This window comes from Macaca thibetana, chromosome 18 (genome assembly GCF_024542745.1).
Source record: "Macaca thibetana thibetana isolate TM-01 chromosome 18, ASM2454274v1, whole genome shotgun sequence".
NCBI lineage: Eukaryota > Metazoa > Chordata > Mammalia > Primates > Cercopithecidae > Macaca > Macaca thibetana.
The window spans coordinates 24,805,484-24,828,965 of NC_065595.1; the positions used below are offsets into that span (position 1 = coordinate 24,805,484).

Genomic DNA, 23,482 nt, shown 5'->3' on the forward strand with positions numbered 1-23,482 from the left:
AAAGCTGCTTTATCGTATTATAACAATGTATCCTATGGGCTTAAAGGGGTGAGCAGTGCTATATGGAAACACGCTTCTTCCAGTCCCAATAGCCTTTTGTTTGGTGTAGAGACAGAGTGGTGGTAAGCAACAGGTAGTAAAGGGCTGTCCTGGAGGAATACATTATTATTGCGAGATGTGTATTGTTTCAGAAATATATCAAGTTAAAAAATAGATACATATTTTAGATTTATCTTAAGGATTTAACATTAATACTAATGGACATATGGCACTTTTTAAAATGGATATATTTTAGCGGAAGAACAAAAGCCGGCAGGTTCTTTACTAGTAATTAAGTTGTTTTCATTAAAAATAGTAATGGGATAATATTATTTCATTAATGCATTTCCACGTGAAATTATCAGAAATAAACATGGTGACTTTTTGAGACTTTTAAAATTGTGTAGAAAATGAACCAATAGATAAGCAAAAGTAACCAAATGAACTTTTTTGAGTTCTTACTAAATATGACAAAGCTAATTTACATCAAAATGGGGTGCAGAAATCACACCCAGCTTAACATGTTCTTGCCAAATTGTAACCTCATATTCCTTTTAGCTGGCAGAGAAAATAAAATTTATAATGGAAAATCTGACAGAAATGAAAATGAGTGGGAATAAAGTTTTTTGCAAGATAGTCCAACCTTAATACTATAATAGACAATAACTAATACCTAATGGGCATCATTGCAAATGCCAGAAGGGAAAAAATGTCATTTGTTTTTGGCTTCTTTGGCTTCTTTTGCTGTTTTGAATAGAATGTTTGGCGACTTGCAAACTTTTAAATTTTGCTGAAATCTATTTTTTTTTAACGAGGTGATGACATCAAAACAAGTAATTGTTATTAGTTCTCCCCTCAAATGGAAGTTTAGTGTTTATTATCAGGAATTGTTTGTATTTTCTTTCTGGGGTATAGCCCATGTCTAAAGCCATGGTTTCATTATTAGTATTTGTGTGTGTGTGTGTGTGTGTGTGTGTGAGAAAGAGAGAGAGAGAGAGAAAGCTGCCTATCTGAGACCAATCAAATTAGAATCGTGTGAGCTGGGCCTGTGCTTTTCTGACAACTCCCCAGGTTATTCTAATGTGCAGCTAGGTTTTATCATTTCCTAGAATGTTCTATAGAAATATACTCTGATTAATGACTTGTGTTCAACATATGGCATTACTACTGACCTTGAAAATGCTTTTAGGCTCTTTGCATTAATTTGATTATCCAAGGCATGGAAATACATTGCATATGAACTTCATTTAAAAGGTGGTGAAAATTAGTGATATAGTGAAAATCTTGAAATCTTTATGTAGAATTCCACAACTGAGTGTCCCAGCCCATATCTTGTTTTCTCTAGTGAAGTCCAAGCCTTTAGCCTCATCCAAATTCTTTTTCTTCCTCAGCAAGTAATCAAATAGGACTTTGCTGTTACAGTTATTTGATGTTTAGATCTTAAAATGACGAATGGAATATAGGAATTAGACCTGATCTAGGAGATTGTTGTTAATTTCCATAAACTTGGAGACCAGAGAGGAAACGGATTTTCTTTATATGTGACTTAGTTTGCCCATAGGTTGCTCCTTTTTGGTTCATCGAAATTAAGCATGTAGTTGATTCCAAAATGAATTTCACATTTTAGCATTGATTTGTCTTATTATTTTACTTTTTATTCAATAGGTATTACAAACAACTGAATTCTAAAACTTTTGGCTTCTTTTAGTTTTTCTTATCTAAAGTCAAAATAGGATGTAAGCGAAAACGGCACAAAATTATTTTGTTTATTACGAAATTGGCAATTTAGGCCTTATGCAAGCAGAAATACACATCACTTTTTAATTTGCTACGATGCCTAAGTGTTTATTCTGAGTGTTCAGCACATCCCTCGAGGTCTTATGCATCCTTCCTGGGAAGCTCTCCTTTGCAGGGCTTTAGCACCTTTTAAATTTGCCATCATTTTTATGTGTTTGTTGCATGCTGATTTCCACAGGATTCTGTAAACTCCTGGAGGGCAGGGACCATGTCTGCTTTATCTTGCATGTGTACCATGTGCCTAGCAGAGCAAAAATTGCAATGACCTAGTGTTTCTTTCCTCAGCATCACTTTTGGAAGCCATTTTGAGGGAGTAAAGTCTGAATAGCAATGTACACGAACCATATTGTGAGCATCTTTTTCATGCCTACGAAAACCAGAAAACTGCCCTCTCCCAAAAAAAAGTCCTTTGGAAGCTCTCCCTTCTAATATGCTGTGCAGGCTCTGGAAGGACACCAAAGTCATATCGTGGAGAGACACCCACTCTGACTTTTGGGGGGTTGAGTCGTCTCACTCACCTGGTGACTTCACCATTCTAGGCCTGTATATCTGGAAAGGCCTGAATGAGGGAATTAGAGATGGTCTGTGGTTCTGGCAGAGGTGTTGTTGGAACCAAAGGTCAGCATCCTGGTCCAAATATTGAAATGTAGCAGTGTGAACAGTAGGACAGGATATTTTAAATTGTGACCGTTTCAGACATCACAGGGCTTGAGTTTGCAGTCTATATGTCATCGCAGCTGTGTCCCCGAGCGGTATTTTTCGGGCAGCAGCTCATTCATTTTGGGGGATTGCTATGGGTATACCCTTCTTTCAAAAGTCAGCCAGTACTTATCAAAGGGGAGAATGGGTCCATTCTTTCATTGCATTGGTTAAGAAATATTCATTGACCCTGTAGTGATGTGTTAGATACTCAGAAGAAAAACAAAGGGATCTTGTATATCGTCCCTTCTATCCCCACCAGCAGCTTCCTGGTTATTAACAGGAAAAATCGAGCTCTATTTATTTATTTTTATTTTTGACCTTATATAGCATAAATTTTTGAGCATCCAGAACAGTTGAAAAAATAATAAAATGAATGCTGCATACCTATTTAGGTTAAACAGTTGTTTGTATTTGTTATACAGTATTTGTGTGTGTGTGTGTATAATATGTATAAGAATACATATTTTTCAGTGAACCAACCTTTTTAAGTTGCATATTTAATAAGAATGCACCCGTAGATTTTTTTAGTACGTATCTCCTAAAAATCAGACATTTGCCTAATATACTGTTATTATCCCTAAAGAAATTAACAATAGTTTCTTAATCTCAATCCATATTCAGGTTTCTTCAGTTGTCTTCATGCAAATGTCTTCAGTAGCTTTTTAAAAAAAGGCTACGAAAATGCCATTTACGCATGGCGTTTGGTTTCTATGTCTCTTTATAATTTCTTGTAAACTAGAGCTGTTCCTCTATTTTTATTCTTTTTTAAATTGTATAATTTATTTTTTAGAGATGGGGTATCGCTATATTGCCAAGGCTGGACTCAAACTTCTGGGCTTAAGGGATTTTCCCAAGTAATTTTTTTGTTGGTTTGTTTGAATGGGAGTGACTTTAAAGAGACCAGGCCGACTATCCTATAAAACATTCCCCTTTCTAGAATTAATAGATTTCCTTTCCTTGTGGTGCTGTTTAATTTTGTTCGTCACTTGTTTTGCCTACAAATTTAAAATTAGGTCTGGAGGTTTATGCAGGTTCAGGTTAAACATTTTTGGCTGGAATACTTCATTGAGGGTGCTGTGTGCGTCAAATTACATTCCAACAGAATGTTGAGCTATGCCGCTGTTGGTAATGCTAACTTGAATCACTTGGCAAAAGTGGTGACCACTGGATTGTTCCATTGTAAAGGAACCTTTCCCTGTCTGCAATTAACAAATAATCTTTGTATTGATACTTTAGAAATGGACAGATACCCCCTTTTCCCAACAACTTTTGACCTAATGGTTTTAGCACACCTTGATGACCCTTGCCTGAATCATTTATTTCAACTGAGGACTTCAAACTGGTGATTCTTTTAAAATTCCGTCATTCCTTCCACATTTATAGCTAGTGTTCTTCTATAAAGAGGCAGTTTCTTTCATCATTCATTTTAACACTGTCAGTTTCATGTTTCATATTTTACATGAGTGTCATAACAATTATTGTTTTTAATATGTTTCCTTACCTGGAGGATGTTGGAATCATTAAAGTATTCTTGAAATCTCTTAAGGTATATTGAGAAGAAAAGTAGTTATGGCTCAGGCTGGTGGTCAGAGAGGCTTTAATTGTAAGAGGAGGGAGGTAATTACAGGCATGTTTCCTTGTAAACTACAGTATTCCTTTGGTGAAATTTGGAACCTTGCAACAACCTCTGTGCCCCTAGCTGTGTTTCTCCGATTCTCATATTGCCACTCTATAATTGCTCGTAAACATCTCGCAAGGTTGATCATCAGTAGCTGACTGGCCGACTCAAGGGGGTTCCTGTGATGCTCTGTGAAGCTGCGCTATCAGGGATCAGCTAATAATCCCTGCCTCAGTCCTTTCACAATCCAGACATGGTTGATAGTGAATGTCAAAATGAGTGAATTTCTAAAAGATAGTTTGGGCTTAATCTAACTAGTATTAGGTGCCGATATAAATCTCTGAGTTGGTTATTATTATCGTCCCTTAATAATTAAGAAAGGGGTGCTCAGAGAAGTAAAGCAAGTAGACCTCAAATCATTTGTTCAAGTAAGTTTCAGAGCCAGACTCTGAACTCTAAGATGTTTTGTTTTAAAACCAGTGCTTTCCAACTTGGGTTCCCTGCTGCTTAGGCCCATGATGGAGTTTTTAGGCTCAGAAGTCCATATTAGTTCTCATCTAGAAAACCCTGTCTGGTCAATTCCAGGCCCACTGGAGGATCTGGGCCTGGACACAGTGCCTACAACAGAGTAGCTGCACTCAGCTCTGTTCAGGGTTAGCTAGAACTCTGAACAGTCGGTAGGGAAAGGCATAGCGGAGGGCAGATTGCATCGTTCCTGACTGCCCAGCCTTAAGGGGGGAAAAAAAAGATTATATGAATAATCTATTCAGTAACATCCTCAGAATTAGCATGTGCAATTTCCTTAAAACCAATGAGGATTTCCTGTGAAAAGGCTGGGGTGGAATATGCCAATTCACATTTTAGCAACAGCATGAACACTTTCTTAAAAATGTATAGATTATGTTTTGGCTTTGCTTTTTGTGCAATGTAGGCAGAGTACGATTTGCTATTATATAAATTTGGATTCATTATAGATCACATTATTGTTCCAAAACACAAGAGCTACATACAACGAGATTCTGAAACAATACCTTTAGCAGGTTCTTAAATATGACCCAATAATTTTTTGATTATGGCATTTAGCCCTCAAGTAAAATATATGAAACAACAGAATATGTGCTAGGAGCATAGGCAAGTTTTATACAACAGTTCAGGCAGTTAGTGCATAAAAAGCCATTGAAATTGCTTTGAGATGATTTATGAGACACCAAAGAAATGGACTCCTAGTATCCAAATTGAAATTTCACCAGGATCGTGGGATTAACTTCCCCTTTCACCATTAAGGGTTTTTAAAATAGCTTCTAACAATTAGGACTACAGTTCTTCATCTTTATATTTCTGATAGGTGTAAAGACAAAGGGGAAAGTCAGTTAATGACTGAAGAAATGATTTAATGCTGAGGTGTATCTGATATAATTTAATGTTGAAACATATCTACATATCATGTAGATATCAGTGTCACTCTGTAGTATCCTTCTGTAAGAAAGGCAGTATACTCAAAATTCAACATCAGGACAGTGTTTCAATGTGAAATAACAGAAATATTTCTTTATTGAAGGTCATGCTTGATATTATTTTATTGTTGGGAGCTTTTTACTGAAACTCTTTAAAACTGAACCCTCAAATTAAAATATTGGCAACACTGAAAGATAGCAACAGAAGCCTGTAATCTGAATTGACGGACTTATTAAGGACTTCAGAAAAAAAGACTTTAGAAAAGAAGCATATATTGTTGAGTCTGCTGCCACGCCTGATAGTGATAACCTGCTTAGAATTGAAGCACCCCATTCTTTGAAAAATTGTTTGCGCACTTTGGATATTGACATGGGTTTGTTTACGTGTGCTTTCAGTAACAGATCACCTGAACTTCCTAAAGCATGGACCTTTCGTGTTCAGTGTGTTGTTTTTTAATCTCATAGAAGTAGTTTCATGGGGAGGAGAAAACCGAAACCAGCAAGAATACTTCTTTGCATTTGCCTTAGCACTTCCAATACGCAAATGTTGCTTTTTTCATAGTATGGCACTTACTTCCGTTAGACATTTCTTGTACTTAACAAAGGGCAAAGTCACATTTTGGCGGGAGAGCGACTTTCGCCCGGCACTTCACCAGATCTCGTTGAATAGAATATATTATCACTGTTAACATTCTTAGGTTTCTTAATGAAACCTACATATCCTTTATTTCCATTTTCCTCTCCTTTCAGAAGACATCTTCCAATGAACAATTTCTGTGACTTAAATAGCAGATATATGTTATTTTCAAGCTACCTCAAAGCCATATTTTTGTGCATTTGCGACAATAACAATTCCATGCTTCGGAATAATTATGTAGGAGTATCATTGAGGTTTTTAGGCAGTACCCACCCTCTAGAGTTCTATACGTGGGGGTTTCTGTGTGTTGGGGTTTTACTGTGCAAGCACACAGAATGTTCTGAGCTCATTTGTACCGTGATAATGAACAGCAGGGCACTGAATCTTTTCAGTTTTATTGGCATTGTATACAGTAGTTATTAAATTTCATCTCTGTAATACACCTGCAGTAAAATAACAAAACATTGGTGCACTTAAAGAACATGTGTGTGTGGTACAATGCCCTCCCCATCATTTCAGACCCCTGCAAACAGCTGCTTACAGATTTCAAGATCCATTGTATATATTCCCTCGAGCCCACCTCTAATAATCGAGACACATCTGCCATTGCAGTATTATAGGCATATGTAGTTTTATTGAAAACGATACCTGTAAAAAAATTAAATAACTCCTGCCTCAATTAAATTGGCAAGCTACCTTTTGCAAAGATCATGTTGCAGACCTCTTGAGACCTAAGTGAGTTCATTTTATTCTTATGTTACAAATCACTAAATATGTTATTTTTATTTAGCTGAGTAGCTAACTTTCCTCATACTTTGATGGTAAGTTATTTTCATCCATTCTCACTTTTGTTTTCCTTCTCCCTTCATCTTTACATGTTAAAAAAAAAAATTCTGCAAATTGCATGAAGCAAACATTTTGAGAATCTGACCAGAATAAAATCAAAGGGAAAGGACCCTAACATGGAGCTTTAACTTTGAAGTGATTATTAAATAAATACATGCAAAGGTTACAAAATTGGGATCAAATTTATAACTCATGTTGTGGCTTGTGATTTTTACAAGCTTCTTTGAGATCCATTTGATCATGGCAGAATAGGAAGTAATATGAAGAGGAAATGAGTTAGTAGGCCATACAAAGCATATGCAGATGGATTCCTATTGGATTAAATACCTTAACACTTATTCTTAAAAAAAGATAGATATGAGATCTCACTCTATCATCCAGGCTGGAGTGCGTGGTGCAGTCATAGCTCACTGCAACCTTGAACTCCTGGGCTCAAGCGATCCTCCCTCCTCAGCATAGCTAGGACTGCAGGCATATACCACCATGCCTGGCTAACTTTTTTATTTTTTGTAGAGACAGGGTCTCATGTTGTTGTCCAGGCTGTCTCAAATTCCTGACTTCAAGCCGTCCTTCTACCTAGACTTTCCAAAATGCTGTGATTATAGGCATGAGTCACTGCACCCAGCCAACATTCTTAATACTTGTTGAAGATTGGATCAGTAATAGATGTCTGCAAAATAGTTTTTTATCCAAAGAAGGAATAAGAGTAAAATATTTAGCGATATAAAAATGTGAGCATAAACTTATTTTAAGTTATGTAAGGTATCTGTATAGGTCTTCATGTGAGCTAATCATGCCAATATATAGTGATTTAACGAAGAAGAATTTTTTTTTTTACATTTGTTTTATATTTTCAGAGAAAAAATCCAAAAAGACAAGTTGCCCACTATATGGGAAACATATATGTATATATCATATATATCAGTATATGTCTGAATTACATATGTCTGTATATATGAAATACACACACATTGTTATAAGACAATAAGCAGGTTCCTTATCCATAGTTTCTTAGTGAAAAAACGAAACAAAACAACCTTTTGTGCTATTGAAATGAACTGTGTATTACTGGACCGAGGGAGTGGTTACAGGTGAATGCTGTTGCCAAAGTGAACATAGAGTCAGAGAAAAGATTCTCTGTTGAAAATCAGAAAGTAGATGATTTCATAGGATCAAGTCACAGATAAATATGAGGTGAGGACTGCTATAGAGAAGGTAGAAAATCAAGCAGTGATATTCTTTTTTTTTTTTTTTTTTTTTTTTTTTTTTTTGTGGTGTTGTTGGGGATTGGGTCTCTCAGTGTTGTCCAGGTGGGGCTCAAACTCCTGGGCTGAATCAATCCTCCGACCTCAGCCCTCTTGAGTAGCTGGGAGTGTGGGTACGCATCACCATGCCTGGCTTGTAGTAGCAGTATTGACAACCAGTCAGGATAGAAAATAGTTACATGTTTAAATAAAGAATTTCCTTTTTTGGGCTGGGCACGATGACTCATGCCTGTATTCCCAGCACTTTGGGAAGCCGAGGCAGGTGGATCACTTGAGGTCAGGAGTTCGAGACCAGCCTGACCAACATGGTGAAACCCTGTCTCTACTAAAAATACGAAAAGTTAGCTAGGTGTGGTGGTGCGTGCCCGTAATCCCAGCTACTTAGGAGGCTGAGGCACAAGAATTGCTTGAATCGGGAGGTGGAGGTTGCAGTGAGCCCAGATCACGCCACTGCACTGCAGCCTGGGTGACAGAACGAGAATTCATCTTCTTCTTTACTCTGTCACCCAGGCTGAAGTGCAGTGGCACGATCTCTGCTCACTGCAACCTCTGCCTCCTGGGTTCTAGTGATGCTCCTATTTCAGCCTCCCGAGTAGCTGGGATTACAGGCATGCACCACCAGACCTGGCTAATGTTTTTTGTATTTTTGTAGAGACGGGGTTTCACCATGTTTCACCATGTTGGCCAGGCTGATCTCAAACTCCTGACCTCAAGTGATCCACCCGCCTTGGCCTCCCATAGTGCTGGGATTACAGGCGTGAGCCGCTGCGCCTGGCAGAATGTTCTTTTTTTGATAGGAATGTTGATTAAAGTCAGCGAGTGGTCGTTTCGTTCCACTTGGGCATACCTGGGCCCAGGAGACTCTGCTCACTCTCTGTTCTCCCAGGGTATTTTGTGCCCCACTCCTGGTTCACAGAGATGCCAGGTTCCATGGAATGGAGGACTGAGTCCTAAAGAGGGTTGTCGCTTACAACTAAAACATCAAACCCTAAGGGAATCAGAATTTAAAGTCTTAGAAGGGTTTCAGCTTTGTCATATAGAAAAATATTGAAAATTTAAAAAATATATATTATGAATTGTAAACAAACTTTTTGATGAAAACTCATGAAAGTTGGGGAATACACCTTAACTTGGGCCCTGCCACTGCTTTGAAGTCCCATCAGCTGAACTTCGTTCCCTGGGATGTGGTTCACTCCTGTGGAAATATATATTGTCTGTTACATTTGAACGGTGAAGTCTGTTTGTCACGCTGAGCTCAGCAACTCAGAACTGTCATGTGTAGAGTGACTGGTACAACACAACATCAGTGGTGGTAAAAGATTTGTATGGACAATGACATGTGGCAAAGAAGAATGTCAACAGCTGCTACTGCTATGACATTGTCCCTCAAGGAGTCTTGCTGCATCTCTGCCATGTAACTGTCTCAGCCAAAGAGAAGGCACTAACATGAACTTCTTCCCGAGAATACTACTCCCAACTAGTGACCACGTAAGACTTGCTTGAGTCTTTTCTGAGGGTGCAAGTCCTGGGTGCCATTTGTCACTGGAAAGAACATTTAAGTTTGGGGTTTTTTGTATAGGGGGAGGGATTATTCTTTGATTTATTTCGAGAGAACTTGTCCTCAGTTTCCTTTTGCAGGTAATACATACACCCTATCAGTTTTTGGACTCCAGACTGTCTCCATCCATATTTCATTATGAAGCAGGTTTTTATCTCATTATGATTTAGATAATTGTACTGTTCTCTAAAATTTTATAATGTACCTTTCAGAAGCTCATAGATGCCAAGATCAGAGGCTCCTATGGAATTCCATCTAATATATCTTCCTTAGCCAGTTGGTGCAAATAATTTTCTTTGCTCTAGATAGTTACACATATAGCTCTAGAAATAAAATGCAGTTATCCTAAATCAGCTCTGTAGAGCCTTAACCAGCAATCAGACCATTTAGAACATTCAACAGTAACACATTCTACCAAACTCTGACTCTGTGTGTTCAATAGATATTTATTAGGAAACTCACCCTGTGTCCCACTGAAGAGTCTGACATGCTCTCTAGGTAGATGGATTCAACTAATAGTATAGTAACCATGAGACCTTAGTATTTATGACTTTTCTTTTATTTCTTTTTTTTTTTTTTTTTTTTTTTTTAAAGAGACAAGGTCTTGCTATGTTGCCCAGGCTGGTCTTGAACTCCTGGCCACAGTGATCCTCCCACCTCGGCCTCCCGAAGTGCTGGGATTATAGGTGTGAGCCACCACGTCCGGACGTATTTATCACTTTCCAAATTTGTATTTTTATATGTGTTTGGATTTATTTTTCAAGCAGCCAGAGTAAAAATTTGTCAACTACCAAATTGTGAGTGCAGAAAAATAGATAATTCATCTTTGGTATTGTGCTTTTGAATTTGAATTCCACTGCTTGGATTTCAATCTGTCAGGATTAGTTCTTCCATCTGTGTCCCTTGGTGTGGTGACTGACTCTGAGCCACCATCTGAGACTGCTCGATCTCCCTCATCTCCAAACGTCCTCAGTTTCCAGATCTCATCAATTCTGCTTGCAAGATACCAGTGCATCTGCTGCTGTCCCCTAGACCCCCAGTTACCACCACAGCTGCCCATGCTGCTCTGAATCCTCTACCCACCTTCTCCCTCACATGCCTCCTGCCCACTGCTGCTGGAGTGACAGTCTCCACAAAACATTGTTCCTTGGCTTTGGGGGCCTGTCCTTAGCATGGTGGTAGCCTGGCCCCTGTTTCTGCCTCCAGCCTCGGCCTTCGTACTCACCATTCACATCTCATGTTCTAGCACTGCTGAGCTGTTTGCAGTTCCCTCAAGAATTCTTTCACGGTTCTCTCTGTCTTTACAAGGACCAGAAATACCTTTGCCCTGCCTCCCCTTCTCCTTGCCTTACATCTGTTCTACCAGCTAACTCTCCTGCTTTGTTCAAGATTCAGGGACCCTGGATGTTATAACCAGGGCAGAATGAGCTATCTCTCCTCTGTGCTCAGGAAGGCTCTTCTCTTTCCTCACAGTCATCACACTGTCTACAGCCAGAGAGGGGCAAGGGTTAGGAGCGAGGGCTAGGCTTGTCATCTCTACTGCAGTGTCTAAGAGGGGCACTCAGAAAGTGCTTGTTCCAGAGTCACAGGATGGATGAGTGAATGAATGAATTAGCAACAGTAACAAATTGTATGTGAGCGTGTAACTTACTATATTTAAATACTTCCATGCAAATTTCTTGACTTAAATTAACCATGCCCATGACCCCTGAGGCTGAAATTATTTTTAATTCAGTTTTATTGATAAAGAAACTGAGATTTAGAGAGGTTTTTTTCACTCTTAAGGCAGAGATGGGACTGGGGAACAGACTCCTTTGGTTCCAGATTTGCCGTTTTCTGTCACCTCTTTATCCCTGGATAAAGTTGGTGTAGGTTTGTGTCATAGCAAATAGCCCACAGAGTCTTCTCATTCATTATTAGCTCCCTATTCATTATTAACTTAGGGATCGTTCATGGAGGCACTTACCTAGTTACTAGGCTGGAACCTCTGTCTGCCAATAAGAAAAAATGCGCATTTCTAAAGAGGATATGAAGAACCTAGCAATCTGTATATCAGGAACATTGTCTTTACATAGCCCAGAAAGAATATTTTGAATGTTTCCTGTAAGTAAATACCAATTGCAATAGCATGGTGCATACCACCCGTGCTATCTATTGTCCATCAGTGGTACCTTTACTCTCTGGTTGTGTTGAAAAGGACCACGGTCCTCCTGGAAATTTCTGGTGCTGAAGCTCAGGGGAGAAGTACAACACCAGCCACATCTCCTCCTCCAAGTTTCATTCTCCTTCACTCTCCCTGTAACATCTTGGCAGAGGATGGGGAGAACTGGGAAGAAGTGGATACATTGAGTAGATCATGTTTTTCCTCTTCCTGTTTCCTTCTTGTGATTTTAATTTTGTAACCTTGTTGTAGGACATAAAAAATGAATGATGACAGTGGACTTAGCGTTTATTTATAACACTGAAATCCTTAAAGATAGAACGTTAGAGTCAGAAAGGACCTAGACATCATCTGGCACCCAGTGCCGTTTTGTAGCAAGTGGAAAACTTGCTCAGAGATGTTGAGGTTGGTCGTCATCACACAGCAAGCAGACCTTGCTCAGACACAGCCACACAATACAAGTAAAATTCCCACCCTGTAACAGGGAAGTTTTCCTTTGATGTCTTTGTACCCGCTTTCTTCCAAAGAGCAAAAGGTCACCTAGTCCATGAAGTAATAGGCAGTAGTAGCCGGAAACACATCCTGAGGAAATTTCTAGACGATTGTCCCTTTGTTAAGCTACCATTGAATCATACTGTCACAGAGCCAGAGGGTGTCGTTTGCTTGTAAATACTGAGTTTTTGAAATGTCACTGTAACACTGGAAAAATGTTGTCTCTGAAGGTTGCCAAAGTGACAGAATCCCGACGTTGTAAATACCAGCCAACACAAGTGCTCATAAATGACAGGAATAAAATATACTTGACTAAATCCATAATAATCACTGATAACACTGTTTACCCTCAGTGACCAGGAGCTGTAAACTTGGATAAAAAGCACATGCGTACAGATATCATTAATATGTCTGAGCCTCTAGCCATTCCAGAATATTTTGATGGAAAAGCTCCCTAAATATGTAAAAGCTCTGCAATAACTAAGAAGCAAGTGTGTAAGATAGGGTGTCAGTCGTCCTCGATGAAACTAGAGAGAGCCTTGACTATATTCAGCCCCCAGAGGACTGATAAGGCCTCCCTTGTTCTGATTAGACCCAAACTCTGAGCCAGGCTAGTAGGGCAGGCAATGCTATATTTTCAGTAGATGTGATTCTTAGAAGGCCCATTTGCCAGAAGCATGAGCCCACACCTATATCATGTTCCATGGAGAAAATGTGGAATGAAGTTAGAGATTAAAAACTTTGGAGCCGTGAATGGGAGGATTCCATGAACTACACTTTGACTTTCAAAGGGTGGATGGATGGTCAGACCTTTCCACAGTCCTAATACTCTATAGCCCAGGCTTTTTGTTAATAATAACTTCCTCCTCTGTAGAAATGATTATCTCCCTGTTTTTTCTGTTTTAGTGTAAAAATGTTGCCTGTGTGTATCCGAGTCTTTAAGAGGAAATGGGACACATTGGCAAACCAGTGCCTCCTTTGGCTCTGTGATGTGGCTGCTGTTACTACTCAACTGAAGCACCTGTTATATTCCAGTCTCCCCAGAAATGCTCATGAACAGTGGAGACTCAGTGACAGAGGGTTGAGCCCTCCTAGTTTTTCAGCTGGTGAAAGAGAAATCCTGATGGTTAAGGAGATAGCAGGGTAGCCTAGCACTCCGGGAGCTGCTCTTACCTCTGCTATGAAGCTGTGCATGGGGAAGAGTAGGGCTGCTTGGAATGACCTCCTTACCTTTCATATATTGAAACATGTTTCTTTTTCCTTGACATGCTCCTGTATTGTTTGAATTTAATTTTTTTGTGGTAATTGTTTTCTTAATTAACAATAAAAGGTTGTAGTCAATATTAGAACTAGTACTGGATGAGATTTGGGGAAAACTACAAAACTATAGTTTGCAAATTGGCATTTGACCAAGAAATTATGATGGTGCTCCTTGGATTTTTATGCTTAGGAAAGAGTCCACAAGAGGGAAAAAACTTTCGTTCAGAAGATACCCATTCTAGTGTTAGCTGGAATGGTGGTAACGAATGTAAAATGGTATGAATGTCCATGGCTGTGTGATATTGGCATGTTTTGCTGTCCATGGGTCTAAGTGGATGGTATTATAGCTTTGAAAGAGTCATGGCAGAGGAGAGAACAGGTGTGTCCCAAACCCTAATGAACTCAACAGATTGGCGTGGCATTCTGGCAATGTAGCCATTCAAGGCAGCCATGGGGACTCCCTGGATGGGGACCCAGCATGCTTCTGTTGGTACCTGCAGGCGCTAGGAGTAGGCCTGCTGTGCTGGTTTGACTAATGTGGTGTAGGTGTTGATGTTGGAGAGTTGGTGGCCAGTCTCAGGCTCTCTTCTGGCACTGCTCCTGCTTGTTGGTCATGAATGCAGATTGAGATTGAATGGCTTCTTACATTTCCCTTGAAGAAAGGCAGCTTTGTCTTCCAGGAATGAGCTGATGGTGGCAGCCATGTGGACATTCTGCAGCTTTTGCACCCAGTAGCGATGGTCTGATTGCCTTGAAACTGTGGGAGTCTCTAGGGCCCTGAGAACTCGAGCAGGGCTGGACAAGCCCTGGAGCAGAACTTTGCTGTGAATTCTTTCTTTGACTCCCAAAAGATGAAGGACTCTTATCCCTGATATCTACCTTTCCACTTGACCTTTTTAGTCTTTAGTGGTCTTTTCAAAGTAATTTTGCCTGGACACGGTGGCTCATGCCTGTAATCCTAGAACTTTGGGAAGCCTAGGTGGGAAGATCACCTGAGGTCAGGAGTTCAAGACCAGCCTGGCCAACATGGTGAAACCCCATCTCTACTAAAAATACAAAATTAGCTGGGTGTGGTGGCTCATGCTTATAATCCGAGCTACTCGGGATGCCGAGGCAGCAGAATCACTTAAACCCGGGAGGCAGAGGCTGAAGTGAGCCAAGATCATGCCATTGCACTCCAACCTGGGCGACAAGAGAGAAACCATATAACAAAGAAAGTTATTTTATAAAAAGCATTTGGGGGTTTTCTTTTGGGTATGGCAGGCAGATTGGCCTCTGATTTGGGATAGTGGAAGAAGAAGACTTGAATAAAAGTAGTTGGGCCATAGAATGGCCATGGAAGGTCCCAACTAAATCAGGGTCAAGTTTAAATGTATTTGTATTTTGTTCAAATTCATCTTTGTCTAAAACAGGCTGATACCGTTTTGTCTTTGAGCTGCAGGTGGACAGCCACAAATTTGACTCTATAGTTAACCAGTTATCCCCCCGCCACCCCTTGTTTTTCTTCCTGATTTCTCTACTTCCAATCAGCTGCTCTTTTAGAAACCAATAGAGAAGTGAGACAGGGGGTGGGGGCAGAGGATGAGAGAAAAGGGGTAAGCGGGAGGGGGAAAGAGAGGTTGTTTTTGTCATTAGTGAGTAAAAATCTGTCTGGCTTAGGTAGTTACTTAGTGAATTCAGCATTTAATGATTAGCTTAGAGGAGTATATTTGAGCTGAAGATTTTGGGAACTCACCTTTCTGCTCTATAGAACCCTCAGGTTTCTCCTTTAGTTATGCTTTCTGATTCATTCCACCCCCATCCACGGACCCCACTGCCAATATTGAGGTACTTGTGAAAGCTCAGAATCTCCAGTGTCCTCAAGGAGCTAGCCCCAAAGTGCCCCCTGGTGGCTAGAGGAGAAAAAGACAAGATGGAGGATGGGAAAAAGGTCAGGTGGATAACTTTGCCAGTTCTTTTCTGATAGTACTTTTGGTAACAGCATCAAATGGGTTGTCTTCTTTCAGTATTAGTGTGAACCAGCTCTGAACAGGTTAGCGTATCAATGTATTTCCCTTTTTGGGTCATTTTGCTGCAGGGATTTCTTTCCCTATGCCAGTTTTTGTTGGTCTGATTTTTGTTTCTAGGCATATTGCATTGACCTGAGCCTTCTCACAGTACTGATGACACTGGGGGAGGGGAGAACAGGAGTGGTTGAAGACGACACAAGTTGTCACTTCATGTGCTGGTGTGAGTAGCACAGGGAAGGGCTGTGATTTTATAGGCACACTGATTAGCCAAGCACTTGTCACCTCCACTGCTGCTCATTGGCCTACTGAGTGCAAGTGTGCCATCTAATTGACAGCTGTCTGTTGTCAGAGGGCCATCTTTTCTCCTTTTCAGTTTAAGTGAACACAACAGAGACATCTGCAGAGCTCTCTGCAGCTCTGACAGGGTTGCCCTGCCTGCCAACCCTCAGACTCAGAAGGCAGCATAATTGAAGAGATCCGAAAAGGATATTAACCCATTGACCATCTTGGGCTGAGGTGTAATGACCAAAAAGTCACTTTTTAAGGTGACTACTGGTCTTTCTTGGTAGAGGAACACATGGGATTCTCTGTCACAGTGAGTCAGGCCAGTAGGATGTGCAATTTCTTGGTAGTGATTGTTCGTGGGGTTTCAGTTCATTTGAGCACTTGGAACAGGATGAGAAGTTCATTTTCAAGGTAGACCCAGTGTTTCATGGTGAGGTTACACTGAAGCCTGAATCCTGGGTTACATCGTTAATGTCCGATTTGGCTTGTGTAACGACAGTAGTGCTTGGGATGTGTGTGGTTTGGATCAGGGTTACTCTTTTTCTTTTACAGCCAAGCCCGACACTGCCCTTTTAGTGTAAGATTCCAGAATCTCTCATGCAGTAGCATGGAAGGTATGGCTAACCCTGTAGTAAGGTGGACTGCCTCTTTGGGACATTTCCCATAAACCAGAGATACCAAGGTAGACTTTGTAATGGGGAGATTATTATACAAATATAAGCTTGGGAATGTGAATGTTTAATGATTTGCCTTGTTGTAGTGTCTTCAAATGAAGCTCTATTTATGTGAGCATCTACTGGGGTTGGAACAACATGCAGACAAGCTGGCTTTGTCTGGGTCGAGTCACCCGTGCTTGCAGGATGGGGGTGCTTGCTACATTTGGAAGTGATTTAGTGGTATCCTAAGTTTATTGGGAGGAAAATACATCATTGTATTTATTTAAACCTTGGATTTAGGAAGGGACAGTATGTGGATATTGGATAAATTGCTTTTACTCTTTCTTTGCTTTGCATTGTTCTCCCCTCTGACAATTTGCAACTTAACAAACCTTCGTCATTGAACCTGGGTGAAAAAGAAGACCTGAGAAGCCTTGAGTAATTTGTTTCAGACCGTTTATACTTTAGCATTTTACAGATGTGGGCTCATTTGAGGGATAGTATTGGAGAAAGGTAGCATCGTTAAACTGGTTGGAGAAATTTCAGGCAAGTAGATAGGAAAGACTCCTTTTCCAAGTTGTTGCTCACAGATTATGATAGATGAATTCAGCAGAATGTTCTGACCTCCAAGACTAGGTCAGATAACTGAGTTCTTGTCCTGACTCGAATCCTAAGTAGCTGTTTCTTAAAGCTCTGTTTCTGCCCCTGCAGAATGAAGGCTTGGCCTATATAGTGTATGAGATTCCTTCTAGCTTCAGGGTTTTGTAACTATCAGAATAGGGAATAAGGAAGGAGACTATGCCCTAGTAGCCTTTAGCCATATCACAAATATTTGACATACTCCCAGAATAGCATATGCAATACAGAAACTCTTTGTGCTTGAAGGGAATAATAAATACAGAAAGCATTTGAGAAGTTCATATTTAATTTCTGTTAACTTTTTTTTCTCAATTTCTGTTCATTATAAGATGATAAATGCCTTCCCTTTTTTTTAGTATTAAATCCAGGTGATAGGGATAGCGAGAGGATTGGGTCAGGTGAGACACGTGACTCACCGGTGTGCTTATGATTCCCCTTGGAAGATGGTTTTGGGTAGCATTCTGGGAAAACTATGGATAAAGTCAAAGGCTTCCATATTTAATTAATTGTAAGACTTGTTTTTTCACTTTTCAACATCTCAGAAATGTATGATATGCCAATTCAATTGGCAACTTTTTCCCCTCTTGATAGTAAATATATAATGATGTTTTTGACATTCAGTGACATCTTGTAGGTGATGAAATATAATTTTGAGGGCAGGAAGCAAGTTTTTTTTTCTTTTTTAACTGAGGCTAAGTGATTAGGTGACTTCTTTGTTTCAGTGCTGACTAAAGCTGCGATGTCCTTTTAAATCACTTTGAAAGATTCAAATTGCTGTAGGAAGACAATTCATGCATAGAGCTCACCCTCCCAGAACTCCACACTTAATGCCCACTGAGGAAGGAGAGAAATGCATGCAAATACATATCACAATATAGAAGGAATATTCTTGCTCAGTAACTTCCACTCCTGAGCTTTTATCACATTTTTCTCTGTAGAATTATTTTTGTTTCATTGTGTCCAAAATGTCAGATATCTTTTTCAAGGAAAGTCAAGGGAGTTTGCCATTTTCTAAGCCAGAACTATTCTTACCTAGACCAGTACTAGTCAAAGTGGTCAATAGATCACTTAGAATTTCCATTTTTTAAAAAAACACTTTTAGAGTTTGTTGATTCCTTAGAGATCATCAAATCCAGCTCCTTATTTCACAAATGAGTAAAGAGAGGACATAAGTCACTTGTTCAGGGTTCAGTTAGGAACTAGATAGAACCTGGGTAGACTGATGCTCCCATTCTTGCTACTAAACTCCATACAATGTAATGAAAGTGGGATTGAGTCTAAAACAAATACTCTACACATCTTTTGTTGATATTTCTGAGGGAGAAATTTGAATTTCTGTGAGTGCACATAGCTGTTTTCCCTTTGCTTTGTATTTCTGAATGCTACACTTGTCTTCTGCCTAGTACACTTTTAAATTCATAGGTGATTTCACAAGGCACAGAAGCTCAGCTTGTCACATGTGGTTTAATATATGCCACACTTTATGCTGCAGTAGCACCATTTGGTCATATTTAGTGAACTCTGTGGTTGTTGAGAATGCCAAAGCAGCAGTCTCAGAGATTGCAGCATAGGCCTCTACTTATTTAGCAAGCTTAGCTTGAAAGTTGTCAGTGCAGCTAATGTTACAGTGGCTTACTGAGACCTTGGCCTGGTTGCAATATTTCTCCAAACCTGGGTGTTTTCACCTTTGAAATATGAATCTGGATTTAGCTTTTTCTTGAACAACAACAAAACGGTGAAATCTTTAAGTTAGTTAATGTGAATGCAATAAGAATGTAAATTTAATACATATTCATTTATTATTAAATACTGTTGTAAATAACATTTTTAGATTTAATAATGATTTCCCAAGACATTTCACGCTATTCTTTGCTTTGAAACTGATGGGGTGAGAAGAGAGTTGAATCTTAATTATTATTTTTTAGTAATTAACGTGATTTTAAAAAAACAAGATATATTTTCTGTTAGACCCCTAATTAGAAAAGATGTCAAGAATAACATAATGCTAACTTAATTTTAAAATTGATAAATGAGGGCAAGATGATTGGAAAGTATCCTCTAGATTGCACAGAAAACTAGGGTTAATATTAAGTGAATAGCTCTGAAATGCTACTTTCCCACCAGCTCCTTAAGCAATTTAGTTTTTAAGACCTAAAACTGACTCACAATCTGTGGTATGAAGGATAGATGTTAATAGTTTAAATATTTAGGCATTGCGTGGGCTGTTTGTTAAACCATTGGTAGCTTGAGATTGGCCAAAGTGGGAGTATTTTCACCATGTGAATGAGCGTCCCCGCTCACGGTGGGGCATGAGCACAGCACTGCAGGATACAGAACTGACATTTGTTACATACCTGACATTTCCGTTACTCTTTTATTTATCGTTTTAGGCTGCATGTTTGTGTTCCACCCCCACTCCCCAGATTCATATGTTGAAACCTTAATTCCCAATGGGATGGTGTTAGGAAATGAGGCCTTTGGGAGGTGATTGGGTGATGAGGGTAGAGCTCCGATGAAGGAATTAATGTCCTTATGAGAAGAGGAAGACACACTGGAGCCTGTCAGAGGTGGGGGACAAGGGGAGGGATAGCATTAGGAGAAATACCTAATGTAGACGATGGGTTGATGGGTGCAGCAAACCACCATGGCATGTTGTGTACACCATGTAACAAACCTGCACATTCTGCACATGTATCCCAGAACTTTAAAGTACAATAAAAAAGAAAAAAAAGAAAAAGAAAAAGAAGAGAGCTAGCCTTCTCTCTCTCCTCCATGTGAAGATACTATGAGAAGATGGTCATCTGTAAATCAGAAAGAGGACCCTCGTGGTGGCTCACACCTGTAATCCCAGCACTTTGGGAGGCTCAGGTAGGAGGATCATTGAGCCCAGGTGTTTCGAGACCAGCCTGGGCAACATGATGAAACCCTGTCTCTAATTAAAAAAAAAAAAAAAAAATTAGCCAGATATGGTGGCACATACCTCTGTAGTCCTAGTGACCCAGGAGGCTAAGGTGAGAGGAACAACTGAGCCCCGGGAAGTCAAGGCTGCAGTGAGCCATGATCTTGCCACTGCACTCCAGCCTGGGCAATAGACCGAGACCTCCTTTCTCCCCACCCCCTCCAGAAAGAGGATCTTGTCTGGAATTCAGCCATTCTGGTCCTGATCTTAGACTTCTAGCCTCCAGAACTGTTAGAAGTAAATGCTTGTTGTTTAGGCTACCCAGTCTTTGGTATTTTGTTACAGCAGCTAAATTGACTTAGACATCATTAATTATATATTTTAAGTCCTGTGTTTTAGCATTCTGGAATGAGAGCATTGAGAATGATTGTAAAGTTGAGTAAATTAACTGAATTAACTATTCCACAAAAAAAAAAAAAAAAAAAAAAAATGGAATGCTCGTTGTTCTTGGGGAATGGCTATGCATTTGGAAGCTGGTCACCTTCCTTCCTTCCTCCTCTTCTTCCTGGTGAATCCCCTGACTTTTCCCAATCAGGCTTTCTGATGTGGAGGCCTCCTCTGCTTCCCAGGGACACACTCCCTTCTCAGGGCTTCTGGAACCCCTGCATCTCTGCTACCCTGAGATGTAATTCTTACCTGAGAGTTCAGCTCCTCTCTACATTTCAGAGGCTTTGGTGGACTATTTCTTACTCATCTGTGCAGACACATTGTCCAGTGTACAACCTGCTCAACAGGCTTGTTGAGTTAATAGACCACTCTGTGTTCTGTATTATGTGGATTTAGATGTTTTGCTTCTTTTTCAGCCTTCCTTTCCCACCCTCCACCTTCCTGACCCCCACTAAGATGCTACCTTTTAAAGAAAAGAAAGAAATTCTTCACACTTTTCCACATTTATGTTTCAATATAAATCACTGCTACTGGTATACTTCATCACAATTAGATGAAATATGTTCTTTGAAAGAGGAAGTGTCATCTAATGAATAGAAGTGAAGTATATCTGAAAATGTCACACAACTGAGAGTGTGACATCTTTAGTAAACAGAATGTTGAGACGATTTTAGTGCTAGGCTACTTTGGTAAGAGGCATCTTATTTGACACCTTTGTTCACAATCAACTTTTGTGGTTCTCAAACTAGACTCTATTGAAAAGACCAAGTTGCCTATGTCTTCTCTTTGAAAACTTTCTTCTTTGCATTAACCTGTTCTTGCTAGTGCGTCTAAGTGTGGAAAGCAAAGATTCGTTTTAAATCTTCTTCCCAGTCAAAACAGTTTTGGCTTTTTTCTCGAGCGGATAAGTAGTATAGTTTTCTGTGTACCATGTGTAAGAGAAGAGAAAAGGTCTGACTTTATGTTAGATAATCTGTAATTTGATTGCTCTATCCCACTATATGGAGACCAAAGTCACAGTAAATGAATGCCTTGGGTAGAGGAGAAGGATGTAGCCTTTCAATCAGACTTCTTATCTGCACTAGTCACATGGCTAGCCTGGGGCAGATATTTAAACTTGCTATATACCTAAGTCTCCTCATCTGTTAATTGGCATTAATACCAGCACCTTCTTCATAGGGTTTTGTAAGGATTGAATAATTTAACGTATGTAAGACACTTAGAAGAGTGTCGTAAATAATATGAGCACCTTCATTAATATTAGCACATTTTTTCACATGATTTTGTGAGGATTAAATAATATAATGTATGTAAGACACTTATGAGTGTGTTAAATTACAGACTGTGCTCAGTAAATGTCTAATATTATTTTTAAACTGACGATTATTAGCGAAGCTGTAACATATCTTCAACTTTGGGGTGCACAAGAGTGGGCAGTATCTTTGAAGAGGTCATTGTTTCTAAATCTGTGGGGCAAGTACTCCTAGGGAAACTTCTCATTTTGGTCCAGCTCATAACTTTAGTGACATTAGTCTCTGCAATTTCTTGCTGAGAAGAGAAGGTAGCCTTCCTATTTTTTTTTTTTAAGTTTTCAAAGCCTAATTTTATATTAAAAGAAAACAACATACCAAAACCACATACTTCTTTTAACTTATTAAAAGAAAAAAGCACAGTAACATTAATAAAAAGTTACAAAATAGCACAGTAACATTAATAAAATGTTACGTTGTCTTTTTATTCTATAGCATGAAAGGAGGAAATAGAGTAACTTCTCTAGAGCTACAAAGTAGCTAATGGTGGCAAAGATTCACTCTCTGGCAATGTGTCTTGTTTCACAAAGTAATACAAGTTCAACACAGTATAGAATTGCCTTTGATTTCAAATGGTAACAGCATTTATTGGATTATTTTTGTAGATGCTCAATGCCACAAGTAAAATGAAGTTTTCTTTTTAAAAGGATGATAGATGTGGCCGACCCATCGTTGGGTCCCTGGACAGTGGTAACATGATGGGGTTTAAAGTCCTTCTTGAAATAGCCAGGTTAATCTGCATAAAGACTATGGTGCTTCATTAAGCTTTTTGAAAACTTTCTGGGGTAGGCCAAGTGGCTATTTGTGTCAGTTAAATGTAAGTACAACTACTTAAAATAACATTTCTTCCCACTTGTGCTTGAGTCTGGGTCTATATTTTTCCTGATAATAACAGGATAAAATGAATCATTTGATTCCATATTCCAAGAAAAACGTGTTCATTAGGTAGAGGAAGTTCTTAGAAATTATCTCCAAGAGTGGCTTGTTTTGTACCTGTCATATTTATTATAAGGAAAAGGGAGATGTACCATCACTGGTGGGGGTGATGGTAATATGTTCTTAAATTGAAACAAGTTGCCAGCTATGTTGCCCAGGCTGGTCTTGAACTCCGGGGCTCAAGCCATCCGGCCAGAGAAGGTTCTTAAACCTTTTGCTTCCCACTGGGCACCTTTATCTACATTTTACCTCATTAAACTCACCAAGTGAATCAGACGCTTTGACTCAGTCATAACATGTTGATGTAGAGTCACTTAGTTGGAAAATATAGATAAGATGGGATCTGGGAAGAAATGGTGGATAGGCAATTGCTCTGAAAGTGTGGGGCCCTGTTTTATAGTTTAATGACACCCACCCTTTAGTGCCTCAGCTATTACTCAAGTGTGCTGTGCCTTTCCTACTGGCCATGGTA

General features: G+C 39.5%; 1 protein-coding gene across 25 annotated transcripts in view; it reads left to right on the forward strand.

The window, feature by feature from the left end:
- Positions 1-23,482, forward strand: part of TCF4 (transcription factor 4) — a 368,073-nt gene that overhangs the window by 189,551 nt on the left and 155,040 nt on the right. The gene's annotated exons all lie outside the window — the stretch shown is intronic.